Here is a 21204-nt window from a genome sequence, read left to right as displayed (position 1 = left end):
AGCTTTAAACCCACTGCAAAAGGTCGCTAAATATTCACCAATTGCAGGTCTGTAAATGACACCTGCACCCAAAAAATACTGAGGTCGAAAATCGACCAAAATATTCTAGAGTGCAACCTTCCAAAAAGAAAATTTGAAGAGGTATATTATACTCACACTTTTTTTTCTTTTTTCTTTTAACAGAAAAGAAAAAGGCGTGGAAAAATGATGAATTGTAGGAATTTTTACAGACATGTAAACCCAAATTACAAAAACCTATCAGCTCACACCAGTCAGAATGGCCATCAACAAAAATGCTGCAAACAAGAAATGCTGACGTGATTGTGGAGAAATGCGTACCCTCGATTCTAAGGGGGACGTGGTAAGAGCCACTAATGAAAGCACAATTGAGGTGCCTTGAAAAGGTAAACGTTGAGCTACCATACCAGTCAATCAATCATACCCACTGCTGGGTCTATCACCTGAGAAAATGAAAATCAAAAATCGCAGGCTGGCAATCCTGCACTCCAGCAATATTTACCATAGGCAACACTTGGAAGCAACGAAAATGTCCATCAACAGAGGAATGCACCAAGAAGAAGTGGTCCATGTACACAATGGAATATTAGCCATGGAAAACATTGAAGCACTGCTCTTTGAGGCACCATAGATGAGCCTGGAGATAATCACAAAACATGAAGGAGGTCGGAAAGCAAAAGACCTATATCTTATATTATCACGTATGGCATTATCTAATAACTGACACAGATGAACATATTTCCAAAGAGAAAGACACTCACAGGCGTAGAAAACAAACTATGCTCATCTAAAAGGAAAGGAGGGGGGAAATTGAGAAATGAAGATTAGTGTTACTATACATATTCAAATACATATTATATACATGTATCAAAAAGATCGAACATATAGCAAGGGAGGTCGACGGAACACTGTAATATTTTATATGGGAAGAGGATCTGTACATTAATAGACATACATAATGTCCAAATGAACTAGATTGTGTACACCTAGGACAAACAATATTCTAAACTTTACCCAGATTTAAAAAATTTTAAAAACCAAGAAGAAGTAATGAGACATAAACTTATGGGGATTTCTCCAGGCAAATTCCATTCTAATTTACAACCTGGACAATGACTTCCAGAAAGGCTCTGCTGCCCTAGAACCCAGATTGGGGAATGGAGAAATGCTACCTCCTTGGGGACGTTTCCCACAACAGCAGCTTTGAACTCACTGCAAAACGTCACTAAATTTTCACCAACTTGCAGTTCTGTAAATTGCGCCTGGCCTCCAGAAAATTTCTGGGGTCAAAAATCGACCAAAAAATTCAGAAGAGGGCAACCTTCGAAGAAGACAATTTCAAGAGCTGTATTGTACTCACGGTTTTTTCTTTTAAGAGAAAAGAAAAAGGCATAGGAATATGATGAATTTTAAAAATTTTCATGACATGCATACCCATATTACAAAACCCTATCAGCTCACAGCAGTCAGAATGGCCATTAGGAAAAATGCTGCAAAAAATAAACGGTGAAGGGAGTGTGGAGAAATGCGTACCCTCGGTTGTAAGGGGGGGGCATGTAAAGAGCCACTAATGAAAACACAATGTAGGTGCTTTGAAGAGGGAAACATTGAACTACCAGTCCATCAATCACAACCACTGCTTGGCCTATCACCTGAGAAAATGAGAATCAAAAAGTCACAGGCTGGGAAACCTGTATGCCAGCAATATTTACCATAGCCAGCACTTGGAAGAAATGAAAATGTCCATCAACCGAGGAATGCACCAAGAAGAAGTGGTCCACGTACACAATGGAATATTACTCTAATAATAAATATAAATTAAATTTAAAAACAAACAAAAGCAAGGAGACATCAACATTTGTGGGTTTATCCGGGCACATTGCACTCTAATTTATAACCGAAAAACACCACTGGCCGGTAGGTCTGTTTCCCTAGTACCAGCAAGGGGAACGTAGAAAGGCTGTCGCTCTCTGGCCGTTACCTGAAAAAGCAGGTTTAAAGCCTGAGCTAATGGTCACTTCATATGAACAAGTACTGCAGGGCTGTAAATGAAACCTGCCCTCAAAATGTCTTGAGGGAGATAATGGCCAAAATATTTCAAATGGTGACACATACTTTAAGAAAACACTTTGAAGAAATAAGCTCTCATCACAGCTGGAAAAATAAAAAGGACATGTCTTACAGCTCAATTTCAACGCATTATGAGACACATGCAAATTCAACCACAAAGAGGTATCAGCTCACACCACTCAGAATAACCATCAGCAAAAACTACAAAGAATAAATGCTGAAGGTGCTGGGAAGAAATGCATACCCTCCGCTTTAAGTGGGACGTAACCTGGAAAGAGCCACTAAAGAGAACAGAATAGAGGTGCCTTTAAAAGGTAAACATTGAGCTACCATATGATCCAGCAGACCTATTCCTGGACCTATAACCTAAGAAGACAGAATTGGAAGGACACAGGTACGCAAATCTGCATTGCATAGTATAACAATCGCCAAGATATGGAAGTAACCAAAAAGTCCAACGACAGATGGGTGGACAATGAAGAACTGCTACATGTACAGATGGAATATGAGCTAGTGAAAAAATGAAACAATGCCATTTGCAGCACCATAGATGAGTCTAGAAGTAATCACGCAACTTGGTGTAAGTGAGAAAGCGAAAGACACATATCCTATCATGTCACATATAGGTGTTACCTAAAAAATGATACAAACAAAGGTATTTCCACAGAGAAACACTATCATAGATTCATTAAAAAAACTTATGGTTCACCAAATGGAAAGATGTGAGGATTGGATACATTACCGTATTGAGGTTAACAGAGTGATACAAACATATGTGAAATATATAATCACCAAAGACCTACGCAATACCAAGAGAAGACTACTCAACATTGTGTCGTAACCTACATGGGAAAAGGATCCGAAGAAAAATAGATATATGTATATGTGTGAAAGAACCACATCTTGCACACCTAGAACAAACAAAACATTGTAATCAAGTTTGCTGTGATAAAAAATAAAAATTAAGTTAAAGATACCAACAAGAAGTAATGAGACATAAACTTAAAGGGCTTTTTCCTCGCACATTCCATTCTAATTTACAACCTAGAACACCACTTCCAGTAAGGCTCTGTTGCCCTAGTAACCAGATTTGGTAAAGGAGAAATGCTGCCGCCTTGTGGCCGATTCCCGCAACAGCAGCTTTTAACCCACAGCTAATGGTCACTTACCATTCACAAGGACTCAGGGCTGTAAAGGACACCTGCCCTCAAAATTGTGCTGAGGTAGGGAATGGATAAAAAAAATTCAAAACAGGCAAAATGTTCACGAAGCTAGTATGAAGAGGTAAGTTGTACTCATTCTCTTTTTAAAGAAAGGAAAATGGATAAAAGCTCAACCTCAGGAAGTATTAGACTCATGCAATCTAATCTACAAAAAGTTTTCAACTCACACCCGTCGACTGACCATTGGCAAAAAGTCTACAAACAATCAACGCTGAAGAGGTTTTAGAGAACTGTGTACCCTCTAGCTGCTGGTGAGATGTAAAAGGGTTAAACGCTAATAATGAGAACAGAAAGGAGCTGCATTGAAAAGGAAAAATTGAGGTACCATTCAATCCAGCAGGCGCACCAATGGGCCTCTCACCTGAGAAGACCAGAATGAAGAAGACCCGGGCTGCAAAAGCTGCACTGCAGCCTTATTCACAATAGACAAGACAGTGAAGCAACCAAAATGTCCATCAACAGATGAAAGGAAAAAGAAGAAGCGGCCCATGTACACAATGAATACTAGCCATGGAAAACAATGAAACACTGCTCTTTGAGACACCATAGATGATCTTGGAGATAATCACAGAACATGAGGTAAGTCGGAAAGCAAAAGTCCTATATCCTATGATATCACTTATACGCGTTCTCTAATAACTGACACAAATGAACATATTTCCACTGAGAAAGTCAATCACAGACTTATTAAAAAAACTATGCTTATCTACAAGGAAAGGTGGGGGGAATGGATACATGAAGATTAGCGTTACCATATGTATACAAATACATATTATATACATATATCAAAAAAGACCGACCATATAGCAAGGAAGGTTTACGGAACACTGTGTAACAATTTACACGGGAAGAGGATCTCTACATAAATAGGTATATAGAATATGTAGATGAACCAGAGTATGTACACCTTGGACAAGCAACATTCTAACCATTACCCCAATTGAAAAAATTAAAACAACCAACTAGGAGTAATGAGACATAAACTTATGGGGGGTTCTCCTGGCACATTCCATTCAAATTTACAACCTAGGCAAACGACTTCCAGAACGGCTCTGCTGCCCTAGTACCCAGATTTGGGAATGGAGAAATGCTGCATCCTTGTGGCCATTTCCCACAACAGCAGCTTTAAACCCACTGCAAAAGGTCGCTAAATATTCACCAATTGCAGGTCTGTAAATGACACCTGCACCCAAAAAATACTGAGGTCGAAAATCGACCAAAATATTCTAGAGTGCAACCTTCCAAAAAGAAAATTTGAAGAGGTATATTATACTCACACTTTTTTTTCTTTTTTCTTTTAACAGAAAAGAAAAAGGCGTGGAAAAATGATGAATTGTAGGAATTTTTACAGACATGTAAACCCAAATTACAAAAACCTATCAGCTCACACCAGTCAGAATGGCCATCAACAAAAATGCTGCAAACAAGAAATGCTGACGTGATTGTGGAGAAATGCGTACCCTCGATTCTAAGGGGGACGTGGTAAGAGCCACTAATGAAAGCACAATTGAGGTGCCTTGAAAAGGTAAACGTTGAGCTACCATACCAGTCAATCAATCATACCCACTGCTGGGTCTATCACCTGAGAAAATGAAAATCAAAAATCGCAGGCTGGCAATCCTGCACTCCAGCAATATTTACCATAGGCAACACTTGGAAGCAACGAAAATGTCCATCAACAGAGGAATGCACCAAGAAGAAGTGGTCCATGTACACAATGGAATATTAGCCATGGAAAACATTGAAGCACTGCTCTTTGAGGCACCATAGATGAGCCTGGAGATAATCACAAAACATGAAGGAGGTCGGAAAGCAAAAGACCTATATCTTATATTATCACTTATGGCATTATCTAATAACTGACACAGATGAACATATTTCCAAAGAGAAAGACACTCACAGGCGTAGAAAACAAACTATGCTCATCTAAAAGGAAAGGAGGGGGGAAATTGAGAAATGAAGATTAGTGTTACTATACATATTCAAATACATATTATATACATGTATCAAAAAGATCGAACATATAGCAAGGGAGGTCGACGGAACACTGTAATATTTTATATGGGAAGAGGATCTGTACATTAATAGACATACATAATGTCCAAATGAACTAGATTGTGTACACCTAGGACAAACAATATTCTAAACTTTACCCAGATTTAAAAAATTTTAAAAACCAAGAAGAAGTAATGAGACATAAACTTATGGGGATTTCTCCAGGCAAATTCCATTCTAATTTACAACCTGGACAATGACTTCCAGAAAGGCTCTGCTGCCCTAGAACCCAGATTGGGGAATGGAGAAATGCTACCTCCTTGTGGACGTTTCCCACAACAGCAGCTTTGAACTCACTGCAAAACGTCACTAAATTTTCACCAACTTGCAGTTCTGTAAATTGCGCCTGGCCTCCAGAAAATTTCTGGGGTCAAAAATCGACCAAAAAATTCAGAAGAGGGCAACCTTCGAAGAAGACAATTTCAAGAGCTATATTGTACTCACGGTTTTTTCTTTTAAGAGAAAAGAAAAAGGCATAGGAATATGATGAATTTTAAAAATTTTCATGACATGCATACCCATATTACAAAACCCTATCAGCTCACAGCAGTCAGAATGGCCATTAGGAAAAATGCTGCAAAAAGTAAACGGTGAAGGGAGTGTGGAGATATGCGTACCCTCGGTTGTAAGGGGGGGCATGTAAAGAGCCACTAATGAAAACACAATGTAGGTGCTTTGAAAAGGGAAACAATGAACTACCAGTCCATCAATCACAACCACTGCTTGGCCTATCACCTGAGAAAATGAGAATCAAAAAGTCACAGGCTGGGAAACCTGTATGCCAGCAATATTTACCATAGGCAGCGCTTGGAAGAAATGAAAATGTCCATCAACCGAGGAATGCACCAAGAAGAAGTGGTCCACGTACACAATGGAATATTACTCTAATAATAAATATAAATTAAATTTAAAAACAAACAAAAGCAAGGAGACATCAACATTTGTGGGTTTATCCGGGCACATTGCACTCTAATTTATAACCGAAAAACACCACTGGCCGGTAGGTCTGTTTCCCTAGTACCAGCAAGGGGAACGTAGAAAGGCTGTCGCTCTCTGGCCGTTACCTGCAAAAGCAGGTTTAAAGCCTGAGCTAATGGTCACTTCATATGAACAAGTACTGCAGGGCTGTAAATGAAACCTGCCCTCAAAATGTCTTGAGGGAGATAATGGCCAAAATATTTCAAATGGTGACACATACTTTAAGAAAACACTTTGAATAAATAAGCTCTCATCACAGCTGGAAAAATAAAAAGGACATGTCTTACAGCTCAATTTCAACGCATTATGAGACACATGCAAATTCAACCACAAAGAGGTATCAGCTCACACCACTCAGAATAACCATCAGCAAAAACTACAAAGAATAAATGCTGAAGGTGCTGGGAAGAAATGCATACCCTCCGCTTTAAGTGGGACGTAACCTGGAAAGAGCCACTAAAGAGAACAGAATAGAGGTGCCTTTAAAAGGTAAACATTGAGCTACCATATGATCCAGCAGACCTATTCCTGGACCTATAACCTAAGAAGACAGAACTGGAAGGACACAGGTACGCAAATCTGCATTGCATAGTATAACAATCGCCAAGATATGGAAGTAACCAAAAAGTCCAACGACAGATGGGTGGACAATGAAGAACTGCTACATGTACAGATGGAATATGAGCTAGTGAAAAAATGAAACAATGCCATTTGCAGCACCATAGATGAGTCTAGAAGTAATCACGCAACTTGGTGTAAGTGAGAAAGCGAAAGACACATATCCTATCATATCACATATAGGTGTTACCTAAAAAATGATACAAACAAAGGTATTTCCACAGAGAAACACTATCATAGATTCATTAAAAAAACTTATGGTTCACCAAATGGAAAGGTGTGAGGATTGAATACATTACCATATTGAGGTTAACAGAGAGATACAAACACATGTGAAATATATAATCACCAAAGACCTACGCAATACCAAGAGAAGACTACTCAACATTGTGTCGTAACCTACATGGGAAAAGGATCCGAAGAAAAATAGATATATGTATATGTGTGAAAGAACCACATCTTGCACACCTAGAACAAACAAAACATTGTAATCAAGTTTGCTGTGATAAAAAATAAAAATTAAGTTCAAAATACCAACAAGAAGTAATGAGACATAAACTTAAAGGGATTTTTCCTCACACATTCCATTCTAATTTACAACCTGGAACACCACTTCCAGTAAGGCTCTGTTGCTCTAGTAACCAGATTTGGTAAAGGAGAAATGCTGCCGCCTTGTGGCCGATTCCCGCAACAGCAGCTTTTAACCCACAGCTAATGGTCACTTACCATTCACAAGGACTCAGGGCTGTAAAGGACACCTGCCCTCAAAATTGTGCTGAGGTAGGGAATGGATAAAAAAAATTCAAAACAGGCAAAATGTTCACGAAGCTAGTATGAAGAGGTAAGTTGTACTCACTCTCTTTTTAAAGAAAGGAAAATGGATAAAAGCTCAACCTCAGGAAGTATTAGACTCATGCAATCTAATCTACAAAAAGTTTTCAACTCACACCCGTCGACTGACCATTGGCAAAAAGTCTACAAACAATCAACGCTGAAGAGGTTTTAGAGAACTGTGTACCCTCTAGCTGCTGGTGAGATGTAAAAGGGTTAAACGCTAATAATGAGAACAGAAAGGAGCTGCATTGAAAAGGAAAAATTGAGGTACCATTCAATCCAGCAGGCGCACCAATGGGCCTCTCACCTGAGAAGACCAGAATGAAGAAGACCCGGGCTGCAAAAGCTGCACTGCAGCCTTATTCACAATAGACAAGACAGTGAAGCAACCAACATGTCCATCAACAGATGAAAGGAAAAAGAAGAAGCGGCCCATGTACACAATGAATACTAGCCATGGAAAACAATGAAACACTGCTCTTTGAGACACCATAGATGATCTTGGAGATAATCACAGAACATGAGGTAAGTCGGAAAGCAAAAGTCCTATATCCTATGATATCACTTATACGCGTTCTCTAATAACTGACACAAATGAACATATTTCCACTGAGAAAGTCAATCACAGACTTATTAAAAAAAACTATGCTTATCTACAAGGAAAGGTGGGGGGAATGGATACATGAAGATTAGCGTTACCATATGTATACAAATACATATTATATACACATATCAAAAAGACCGACCATATAGCAAGGAAGGTTTACGGAACACTGTGTAACAATTTACACAGGAAGAGGATCTCTACATAAATAGGTATATAGAATATGTAGATGAACCAGAGTATGTACACCTTGGACAAGCAACATTCTAACCATTACCCCAATTGAAAAAATTAAAACAACCAACTAGGAGTAATGAGACATAAACTTATGGGGGGTTCTCCTGGCACATTCCATTCAAATTTACAACCTAGGCAAACGACTTCCAGAACGGCTCTGCTGCCCTAGTACCCAGATTTGGGAATGGAGAAATGCTGCATCCTTGTGGCCATTTCCCACAACAGCAGCTTTAAACCCACTGCAAAAGGTCGCTAAATATTCACCAATTGCAGGTCTGTAAATGACACCTGCACCCAAAAAATACTGAGGTCGAAAATCGACCAAAATATTCTAGAGTGCAACCTTCCAAAAAGAAAATTTGAAGAGGTATATTATACTCACACTTTTTTTTCTTTTTTCTTTTAACAGAAAAGAAAAAGGCGTGGAAAAATGATGAATTGTAGGAATTTTTACAGACATGTAAACCCAAATTACAAAAACCTATCAGCTCACACCAGTCAGAATGGCCATCAACAAAAATGCTGCAAACAAGAAATGCTGACGTGATTGTGGAGAAATGCGTACCCTCGATTCTAAGGGGGACGTGGTAAGAGCCACTAATGAAAGCACAATTGAGGTGCCTTGAAAAGGTAAACGTTGAGCTACCATACCAGTCAATCAATCATACCCACTGCTGGGTCTATCACCTGAGAAAATGAAAATCAAAAATCGCAGGCTGGCAATCCTGCACTCCAGCAATATTTACCATAGGCAACACTTGGAAGCAACGAAAATGTCCATCAACAGAGGAATGCACCAAGAAGAAGTGGTCCATGTACACAATGGAATATTAGCCATGGAAAACATTGAAGCACTGCTCTTTGAGGCACCATAGATGAGCCTGGAGATAATCACAAAACATGAAGGAGGTCGGAAAGCAAAAGACCTATATCTTATATTATCACGTATGGCATTATCTAATAACTGACACAGATGAACATATTTCCAAAGAGAAAGACACTCACAGGCGTAGAAAACAAACTATGCTCATCTAAAAGGAAAGGAGGGGGGAAATTGAGAAATGAAGATTAGTGTTACTATACATATTCAAATACATATTATATACATGTATCAAAAAGATCGAACATATAGCAAGGGAGGTCGACGGAACACTGTAATATTTTATATGGGAAGAGGATCTGTACATTAATAGACATACATAATGTCCAAATGAACTAGATTGTGTACACCTAGGACAAACAATATTCTAAACTTTACCCAGATTTAAAAAATTTTAAAAACCAAGAAGAAGTAATGAGACATAAACTTATGGGGATTTCTCCAGGCAAATTCCATTCTAATTTACAACCTGGACAATGACTTCCAGAAAGGCTCTGCTGCCCTAGAACCCAGATTGGGGAATGGAGAAATGCTACCTCCTTGGGGACGTTTCCCACAACAGCAGCTTTGAACTCACTGCAAAACGTCACTAAATTTTCACCAACTTGCAGTTCTGTAAATTGCGCCTGGCCTCCAGAAAATTTCTGGGGTCAAAAATCGACCAAAAAATTCAGAAGAGGGCAACCTTCGAAGAAGACAATTTCAAGAGCTATATTGTACTCACGGTTTTTTCTTTTAAGAGAAAAGAAAAAGGCATAGGAATATGATGAATTTTAAAAATTTTCATGACATGCATACCCATATTACAAAACCCTATCAGCTCACAGCAGTCAGAATGGCCATTAGGAAAAATGCTGCAAAAAGTAAACGGTGAAGGGAGTGTGGAGAAATGCGTACCCTCGGTTGTAAGGGGGGGCATGTAAAGAGCCACTAATGAAAACACAATGTAGGTGCTTTGAAAAGGGAAACAATGAACTACCAGTCCATCAATCACAACCACTGCTTGGCCTATCACCTGAGAAAATGAGAATCAAAAAGTCACAGGCTGGGAAACCTGTATGCCAGCAATATTTACCATAGGCAGCGCTTGGAAGAAATGAAAATGTCCATCAACCGAGGAATGCACCAAGAAGAAGTGGTCCACGTACACAATGGAATATTACTCTAATAATAAATATAAATTAAATTTAAAAACAAACAAAAGCAAGGAGACATCAACATTTGTGGGTTTATCCGGGCACATTGCACTCTAATTTATAACCGAAAAACACCACTGGCCGGTAGGTCTGTTTCCCTAGTACCAGCAAGGGGAACGTAGAAAGGCTGTCGCTCTCTGGCCGTTACCTGCAAAAGCAGGTTTAAAGCCTGAGCTAATGGTCACTTCATATGAACAAGTACTGCAGGGCTGTAAATGAAACCTGCCCTCAAAATGTCTTGAGGGAGATAATGGCCAAAATATTTCAAATGGTGACACATACTTTAAGAAAACACTTTGAATAAATAAGCTCTCATCACAGCTGGAAAAATAAAAAGGACATGTCTTACAGCTCAATTTCAACGCATTATGAGACACATGCAAATTCAACCACAAAGAGGTATCAGCTCACACCACTCAGAATAACCATCAGCAAAAACTACAAAGAATAAATGCTGAAGGTGCTGGGAAGAAATGCATACCCTCCGCTTTAAGTGGGACGTAACCTGGAAAGAGCCACTAAAGAGAACAGAATAGAGGTGCCTTTAAAAGGTAAACATTGAGCTACCATATGATCCAGCAGACCTATTCCTGGACCTATAACCTAAGAAGACAGAACTGGAAGGACACAGGTACGCAAATCTGCATTGCATAGTATAACAATCGCCAAGATATGGAAGTAACCAAAAAGTCCAACGACAGATGGGTGGACAATGAAGAACTGCTACATGTACAGATGGAATATGAGCTAGTGAAAAAATGAAACAATGCCATTTGCAGCACCATAGATGAGTCTAGAAGTAATCACGCAACTTGGTGTAAGTGAGAAAGCGAAAGACACATATCCTATCATATCACATATAGGTGTTACCTAAAAAATGATACAAACAAAGGTATTTCCACAGAGAAACACTATCATAGATTCATTAAAAAAACTTATGGTTCACCAAATGGAAAGGTGTGAGGATTGAATACATTACCATATTGAGGTTAACAGAGAGATACAAACACATGTGAAATATATAATCACCAAAGACCTACGCAATACCAAGAGAAGACTACTCAACATTGTGTCGTAACCTACATGGGAAAAGGATCCGAAGAAAAATAGATATATGTATATGTGTGAAAGAACCACATCTTGCACACCTAGAACAAACAAAACATTGTAATCAAGTTTGCTGTGATAAAAAATAAAAATTAAGTTAAAGATACCAACAAGAAGTAATGAGACATAAACTTAAAGGGCTTTTTCCTCGCACATTCCATTCTAATTTACAACCTAGAACACCACTTCCAGTAAGGCTCTGTTGCCCTAGTAACCAGATTTGGTAAAGGAGAAATGCTGCCGCCTTGTGGCCGATTCCCGCAACAGCAGCTTTTAACCCACAGCTAATGGTCACTTACCATTCACAAGGACTCAGGGCTGTAAAGGACACCTGCCCTCAAAATTGTGCTGAGGTAGGGAATGGATAAAAAAAATTCAAAACAGGCAAAATGTTCACGAAGCTAGTATGAAGAGGTAAGTTGTACTCACTCTCTTTTTAAAGAAAGGAAAATGGATAAAAGCTCAACCTCAGGAAGTATTAGACTCATGCAATCTAATCTACAAAAAGTTTTCAACTCACACCCGTCGACTGACCATTGGCAAAAAGTCTACAAACAATCAACGCTGAAGAGGTTTTAGAGAACTGTGTACCCTCTAGCTGCTGGTGAGATGTAAAAGGGTTAAACGCTAATAATGAGAACAGAAAGGAGCTGCATTGAAAAGGAAAAATTGAGGTACCATTCAATCCAGCAGGCGCACCAATGGGCCTCTCACCTGAGAAGACCAGAATGAAGAAGACCCGGGCTGCAAAAGCTGCACTGCAGCCTTATTCACAATAGACAAGACAGTGAAGCAACCAACATGTCCATCAACAGATGAAAGGAAAAAGAAGAAGCGGCCCATGTACACAATGAATACTAGCCATGGAAAACAATGAAACACTGCTCTTTGAGACACCATAGATGATCTTGGAGATAATCACAGAACATGAGGTAAGTCGGAAAGCAAAAGTCCTATATCCTATGATATCACTTATACGCGTTCTCTAATAACTGACACAAATGAACATATTTCCACTGAGAAAGTCAATCACAGACTTATTAAAAAAAACTATGCTTATCTACAAGGAAAGGTGGGGGGAATGGATACATGAAGATTAGCGTTACCATATGTATACAAATACATATTATATACACATATCAAAAAGACCGACCATATAGCAAGGAAGGTTTACGGAACACTGTGTAACAATTTACACGGGAAGAGGATCTCTACATAAATAGGTATATAGAATATGTAGATGAACCAGAGTATGTACACCTTGGACAAGCAACATTCTAACCATTACCCCAATTGAAAAAATTAAAACAACCAACTAGGAGTAATGAGACATAAACTTATGGGGGGTTCTCCTGGCACATTCCATTCAAATTTACAACCTAGGCAAACGACTTCCAGAACGGCTCTGCTGCCCTAGTACCCAGATTTGGGAATGGAGAAATGCTGCATCCTTGTGGCCATTTCCCACAACAGCAGCTTTAAACCCACTGCAAAAGGTCGCTAAATATTCACCAATTGCAGGTCTGTAAATGACACCTGCACCCAAAAAATACTGAGGTCGAAAATCGACCAAAATATTCTAGAGTGCAACCTTCCAAAAAGAAAATTTGAAGAGGTATATTATACTCACACTTTTTTTTCTTTTTTCTTTTAACAGAAAAGAAAAAGGCGTGGAAAAATGATGAATTGTAGGAATTTTTACAGACATGTAAACCCAAATTACAAAAACCTATCAGCTCACACCAGTCAGAATGGCCATCAACAAAAATGCTGCAAACAAGAAATGCTGACGTGATTGTGGAGAAATGCGTACCCTCGATTCTAAGGGGGACGTGGTAAGAGCCACTAATGAAAGCACAATTGAGGTGCCTTGGAAAGGTAAACGTTGAGCTACCATACCAGTCAATCAATCATACCCACTGCTGGGTCTATCACCTGAGAAAATGAAAATCAAAAATCGCAGGCTGGCAATCCTGCACTCCAGCAATATTTACCATAGGCAACACTTGGAAGCAACGAAAATGTCCATCAACAGAGGAATGCACCAAGAAGAAGTGGTCCATGTACACAATGGAATATTAGCCATGGAAAACATTGAAGCACTGCTCTTTGAGGCACCATAGATGAGCCTGGAGATAATCACAAAACATGAAGGAGGTCGGAAAGCAAAAGACCTATATCTTATATTATCACGTATGGCATTATCTAATAACTGACACAGATGAACATATTTCCAAAGAGAAAGACACTCACAGGCGTAGAAAACAAACTATGCTCATCTAAAAGGAAAGGAGGGGGGAAATTGAGAAATGAAGATTAGTGTTACTATACATATTCAAATACATATTATATACATGTATCAAAAAGATCGAACATATAGCAAGGGAGGTCGACGGAACACTGTAATATTTTATATGGGAAGAGGATCTGTACATTAATAGACATACATAATGTCCAAATGAACTAGATTGTGTACACCTAGGACAAACAATATTCTAAACTTTACCCAGATTTAAAAAATTTTAAAAACCAAGAAGAAGTAATGAGACATAAACTTATGGGGATTTCTCCAGGCAAATTCCATTCTAATTTACAACCTGGACAATGACTTCCAGAAAGGCTCTGCTGCCCTAGAACCCAGATTGGGGAATGGAGAAATGCTACCTCCTTGTGGACGTTTCCCACAACAGCAGCTTGAACTCACTGCAAAAGGTCACTAAATTTTCACCAACTTGCAGTTCTGTAAATTGCGCCTGGCCTCCAGAAAATTTCTGGGGTCAAAAATCGACCAAAAAATTCAGAAGAGGGCAACCTTCGAAGAAGACAATTTCAAGAGCTGTATTGTACTCACGGTTTTTTCTTTTAAGAGAAAAGAAAAAGGCATAGGAATATGATGAATTTTAAAAATTTTCATGACATGCATACCCATATTACAAAACCCTATCAGCTCACAGCAGTCAGAATGGCCATTAGGAAAAATGCTGCAAAAAATAAACGGTGAAGGGAGTGTGGAGAAATGCGTACCCTCGGTTGTAAGGGGGGGGCATGTAAAGAGCCACTAATGAAAACACAATGTAGGTGCTTTGAAAAGGGAAACATTGAACTACCAGTCCATCAATCACAACCACTGCTTGGCCTATCACCTGAGAAAATGAGAATCAAAAAGTCACAGGCTGGGAAACCTGTATGCCAGCAATATTTACCATAGCCAGCACTTGGAAGAAATGAAAATGTCCATCAACCGAGGAATGCACCAAGAAGAAGTGGTCCACGTACACAATGGAATATTACTCTAATAATAAATATAAATTAAATTTAAAAACAAACAAAAGCAAGGAGACATCAACATTTGTGGGTTTATCCGGGCACATTGCACTCTAATTTATAACCGAAAAACACCACTGGCCGGTAGGTCTGTTTCCCTAGTACCAGCAAGGGGAACGTAGAAAGGCTGTCGCTCTCTGGCCGTTACCTGCAAAAGCAGGTTTAAAGCCTGAGCTAATGGTCACTTCATATGAACAAGTACTGCAGGGCTGTAAATGAAACCTGCCCTCAAAATGTCTTGAGGGAGATAATGGCCAAAATATTTCAAATGGTGACACATACTTTAAGAAAACACTTTGAAGAAATAGGCTCTCATCACAGCTGGAAAAATAAAAAGGACATGTCTTACAGCTCAATTTCAACGCATTATGAGACACATGCAAATTCAACCACAAAGAGGTATCAGCTCACACCACTCAGAATAACCATCAGCAAAAACTACAAAGAATAAATGCTGAAGGTGCTGGGAAGAAATGCATACCCTCCGCTTTAAGTGGGACGTAACCTGGAAAGAGCCACTAAAGAGAACAGAATAGAGGTGCCTTTAAAAGGTAAACATTGAGCTACCATATGATCCAGCAGACCTATTCCTGGACCTATAACCTAAGAAGACAGAACTGGAAGGACACAGGTACGCAAATCTGCATTGCATAGTATAACAATCGCCAAGATATGGAAGTAACCAAAAAGTCCAACGACAGATGGGTGGACAATGAAGAACTGCTACATGTACAGATGGAATATGAGCTAGTGAAAAAATGAAACAATGCCATTTGCAGCACCATAGATGAGTCTAGAAGTAATCACGCAACTTGGTGTAAGTGAGAAAGCGAAAGACACATATCCTATCATATCACATATAGGTGTTACCTAAAAAATGATACAAACAAAGGTATTTCCACAGAGAAACACTATCATAGATTCATTAAAAAAACTTATGGTTCACCAAATGGAAAGGTGTGAGGATTGAATACATTACCATATTGAGGTTAACAGAGAGATACAAACACATGTGAAATATATAATCACCAAAGACCTACGCAATACCAAGAGAAGACTACTCAACATTGTGTCGTAACCTACATGGGAAAAGGATCCGAAGAAAAATAGATATATGTATATGTGTGAAAGAACCACATCTTGCACACCTAGAACAAACAAAACATTGTAATCAAGTTTGCTGTGATAAAAAATAAAAATTAAGTTAAAGATACCAACAAGAAGTAATGAGACATAAACTTAAAGGGCTTTTTCCTCGCACATTCCATTCTAATTTACAACCTAGAACACCACTTCCAGTAAGGCTCTGTTGCCCTAGTAACCAGATTTGGTAAAGGAGAAATGCTGCCGCCTTGTGGCCGATTCCCGCAACAGCAGCTTTTAACCCACAGCTAATGGTCACTTACCATTCACAAGGACTCAGGGCTGTAAAGGACACCTGCCCTCAAAATTGTGCTGAGGTAGGGAATGGATAAAAAAAATTCAAAACAGGCAAAATGTTCACGAAGCTAGTATGAAGAGGTAAGTTGTACTCACTCTCTTTTTAAAGAAAGGAAAATGGATAAAAGCTCAACCTCAGGAAGTATTAGACTCATGCAATCTAATCTACAAAAAGTTTTCAACTCACACCCGTCGACTGACCATTGGCAAAAAGTCTACAAACAATCAACGCTGAAGAGGTTTTAGAGAACTGTGTACCCTCTAGCTGCTGGTGAGATGTAAAAGGGTTAAACGCTAATAATGAGAACAGAAAGGAGCTGCATTGAAAAGGAAAAATTGAGGTACCATTCAATCCAGCAGGCGCACCAATGGGCCTCTCACCTGAGAAGACCAGAATGAAGAAGACCCGGGCTGCAAAAGCTGCACTGCAGCCTTATTCACAATAGACAAGACAGTGAAGCAACCAACATGTCCATCAACAGATGAAAGGAAAAAGCAGAAGCGGCCCATGTACACAATGAATACTAGCCATGGAAAACAATGAAACACTGCTCTTTGAGACACCATAGATGATCTTGGAGATAATCACAGAACATGAGGTAAGTCGGAAAGCAAAAGTCCTATATCCTATGATATCACTTATACGCGTTCTCTAATAACTGACACAAATGAACATATTTCCACTGAGAAAGTCAATCACAGACTTATTAAAAAAAACTATGCTTATCTACAAGGAAAGGTGGGGGGAATGGATACATGAAGATTAGCGTTACCATATGTATACAAATACATATTATATACACATATCAAAAAGACCGACCATATAGCAAGGAAGGTTTACGGAACACTGTGTAACAATTTACACGGGAAGAGGATCTCTACATAAATAGGTATATAGAATATGTAGATGAACCAGAGTATGTACACCTTGGACAAGCAACATTCTAACCATTACCCCAATTGAAAAAATTAAAACAACCAACTAGGAGTAATGAGACATAAACTTATGGGGGGTTCTCCTGGCACATTCCATTCAAATTTACAACCTAGGCAAACGACTTCCAGAACGGCTCTGCTGCCCTAGTACCCAGATTTGGGAATGGAGAAATGCTGCATCCTTGTGGCCATTTCCCACAACAGCAGCTTTAAACCCACTGCAAAAGGTCGCTAAATATTCACCAATTGCAGGTCTGTAAATGACACCTGCACCCAAAAAATACTGAGGTCGAAAATCGACCAAAATATTCTAGAGTGCAACCTTCCAAAAAGAAAATTTGAAGAGGTATATTATACTCACACTTTTTTTTCTTTTTTCTTTTAACAGAAAAGAAAAAGGCGTGGAAAAATGATGAATTGTAGGAATTTTTACAGACATGTAAACCCAAATTACAAAAACCTATCAGCTCACACCAGTCAGAATGGCCATCAACAAAAATGCTGCAAACAAGAAATGCTGACGTGATTGTGGAGAAATGCGTACCCTCGATTCTAAGGGGGACGTGGTAAGAGCCACTAATGAAAGCACAATTGAGGTGCCTTGGAAAGGTAAACGTTGAGCTACCATACCAGTCAATCAATCATACCCACTGCTGGGTCTATCACCTGAGAAAATGAAAATCAAAAATCGCAGGCTGGCAATCCTGCACTCCAGCAATATTTACCATAGGCAACACTTGGAAGCAACGAAAATGTCCATCAACAGAGGAATGCACCAAGAAGAAGTGGTCCATGTACACAATGGAATATTAGCCATGGAAAACATTGAAGCACTGCTCTTTGAGGCACCATAGATGAGCCTGGAGATAATCACAAAACATGAAGGAGGTCGGAAAGCAAAAGACCTATATCTTATATTATCACGTATGGCATTATCTAATAACTGACACAGATGAACATATTTCCAAAGAGAAAGACACTCACAGGCGTAGAAAACAAACTATGCTCATCTAAAAGGAAAGGAGGGGGGAAATTGAGAAATGAAGATTAGTGTTACTATACATATTCAAATACATATTATATACATGTATCAAAAAGATCGAACATATAGCAAGGGAGGTCGACGGAACACTGTAATATTTTATATGGGAAGAGGATCTGTACATTAATAGACATACATAATGTCCAAATGAACTAGATTGTGTACACCTAGGACAAACAATATTCTAAACTTTACCCAGATTTAAAAAATTTTAAAAACCAAGAAGAAGTAATGAGACATAAACTTATGGGGATTTCTCCAGGCAAATTCCATTCTAATTTACAACCTGGACAATGACTTCCAGAAAGGCTCTGCTGCCCTAGAACCCAGATTGGGGAATGGAGAAATGCTACCTCCTTGTGGACGTTTCCCACAACAGCAGCTTTGAACTCACTGCAAAAGGTCACTAAATTTTCACCAACTTGCAGTTCTGTAAATTGCGCCTGGCCTCCAGAAAATTTCTGGGGTCAAAAATCGACCAAAAAATTCAGAAGAGGGCAACCTTCGAAGAAGACAATTTCAAGAGCTGTATTGTACTCACGGTTTTTTCTTTTAAGAGAAAAGAAAAAGGCATAGGAATATGATGAATTTTAAAAATTTTCATGACATGCATACCCATATTACAAAACCCTATCAGCTCACAGCAGTCAGAATGGCCATTAGGAAAAATGCTGCAAAAAATAAACGGTGAAGGGAGTGTGGAGAAATGCGTACCCTCGGTTGTAAGGGGGGGGCATGTAAAGAGCCACTAATGAAAACACAATGTAGGTGCTTTGAAAAGGGAAACATTGAACTACCAGTCCATCAATCACAACCACTGCTTGGCCTATCACCTGAGAAAATGAGAATCAAAAAGTCACAGGCTGGGAAACCTGTATGCCAGCAATATTTACCATAGCCAGCACTTGGAAGAAATGAAAATGTCCATCAACCGAGGAATGCACCAAGAAGAAGTGGTCCACGTACACAATGGAATATTACTCTAATAATAAATATAAATTAAATTTAAAAACAAACAAAAGCAAGGAGACATCAACATTTGTGGGTTTATCCGGGCACATTGCACTCTAATTTATAACCGAAAAACACCACTGGCCGGTAGGTCTGTTTCCCTAGTACCAGCAAGGGGAACGTAGAAAGGCTGTCGCTCTCTGGCCGTTACCTGCAAAAGCAGGTTTAAAGCCTGAGCTAATGGTCACTTCATATGAACAAGTACTGCAGGGCTGTAAATGAAACCTGCCCTCAAAATGTCTTGAGGGAGATAATGGCCAAAATATTTCAAATGGTGACACATACTTTAAGAAAACACTTTGAAGAAATAGGCTCTCATCACAGCTGGAAAAATAAAAAGGACATGTCTTACAGCTCAATTTCAACGCATTATGAGACACATGCAAATTCAACCACAAAGAGGTATCAGCTCACACCACTCAGAATAACCATCAGCAAAAACTACAAAGAATAAATGCTGAAGGTGCTGGGAAGAAATGCATACCCTCCGCTTTAAGTGGGACGTAACCTGGAAAGAGCCACTAAAGAGAACAGAATAGAGGTGCCTTTAAAAGGTAAACATTGAGCTACCATATGATCCAGCAGACCTATTCCTGGACCTATAACTTAAGAAGACAGAATTGGAAGGACACAGGTACGCAAATCTGCATTGCATAGTATAACAATCGCCAAGATATGGAAGTAACCAAAAAGTCCAACGACAGATGGGTGGACAATGAAGAACTGCTACATGTACAGATGGAATATGAGCTAGTGAAAAAATGAAACAATGCCATTTGCAGCACCATAGATGAGTCTAGAAGTAATCACGCAACTTGGTGTAAGTGAGAAAGCGAAAGACACATATCCTATCATATCACATATAGGTGTTACCTAAAAAATGATACAAACAAAGGTATTTCCACAGAGAAACACTATCATAGATTCATTAAAAAAACTTATGGTTCACCAAATGGAAAGGTGTGAGGATTGAATACATTACCATATTGAGGTTAACAGAGAGATACAAACACATGTGAAATATATAATCACCAAAGACCTACGCAATACCAAGAGAAGACTACTCAACATTGTGTCGTAACCTACATGGGAAAAGGATCCGAAGAAAAATAGATATATGTATATGTGTGAAAGAACCACATCTTGCACACCTAGAACAAACAAAACATTGTAATCAAGTTTGCTGTGATAAAAAATAAAAATTAAGTTAAAGATACCAACAAGAAGTAATGAGACATAAACTTAAAGGGCTTTTTCCTCGCACATTCCATTCTAATTTACAACCTAGAACACCACTTCCAGTAAGGCTCTGTTGCCCTAGTAACCAGATTTGGTAAAGGAGAAATGCTGCCGCCTTGTGGCCGATTCCCGCAACAGCAGCTTTTAACCCACAGCTAATGGTCACTTACCATTCACAAGGACTCAGGGCTGTAAAGGACACCTGCCCTCAAAATTGTGCTGAGGTAGGGAATGGATAAAAAAAATTCAAAACAGGCAAAATGTTCACGAAGCTAGTATGAAGAGGTAAGTTGTACTCACTCTCTTTTTAAAGAAAGGAAAATGGATAAAAGCTCAACCTCAGGAAGTATTAGACTCATGCAATCTAATCTACAAAAAGTTTTCAACTCACA

This window comes from Balaenoptera borealis (assembly GCF_965194805.1).
Source record: "Balaenoptera borealis genome assembly, chromosome: 6".
Lineage (NCBI taxonomy): Eukaryota > Metazoa > Chordata > Mammalia > Artiodactyla > Balaenopteridae > Balaenoptera > Balaenoptera borealis.
Note: the sequence above shows the minus strand (reverse complement) of the source record.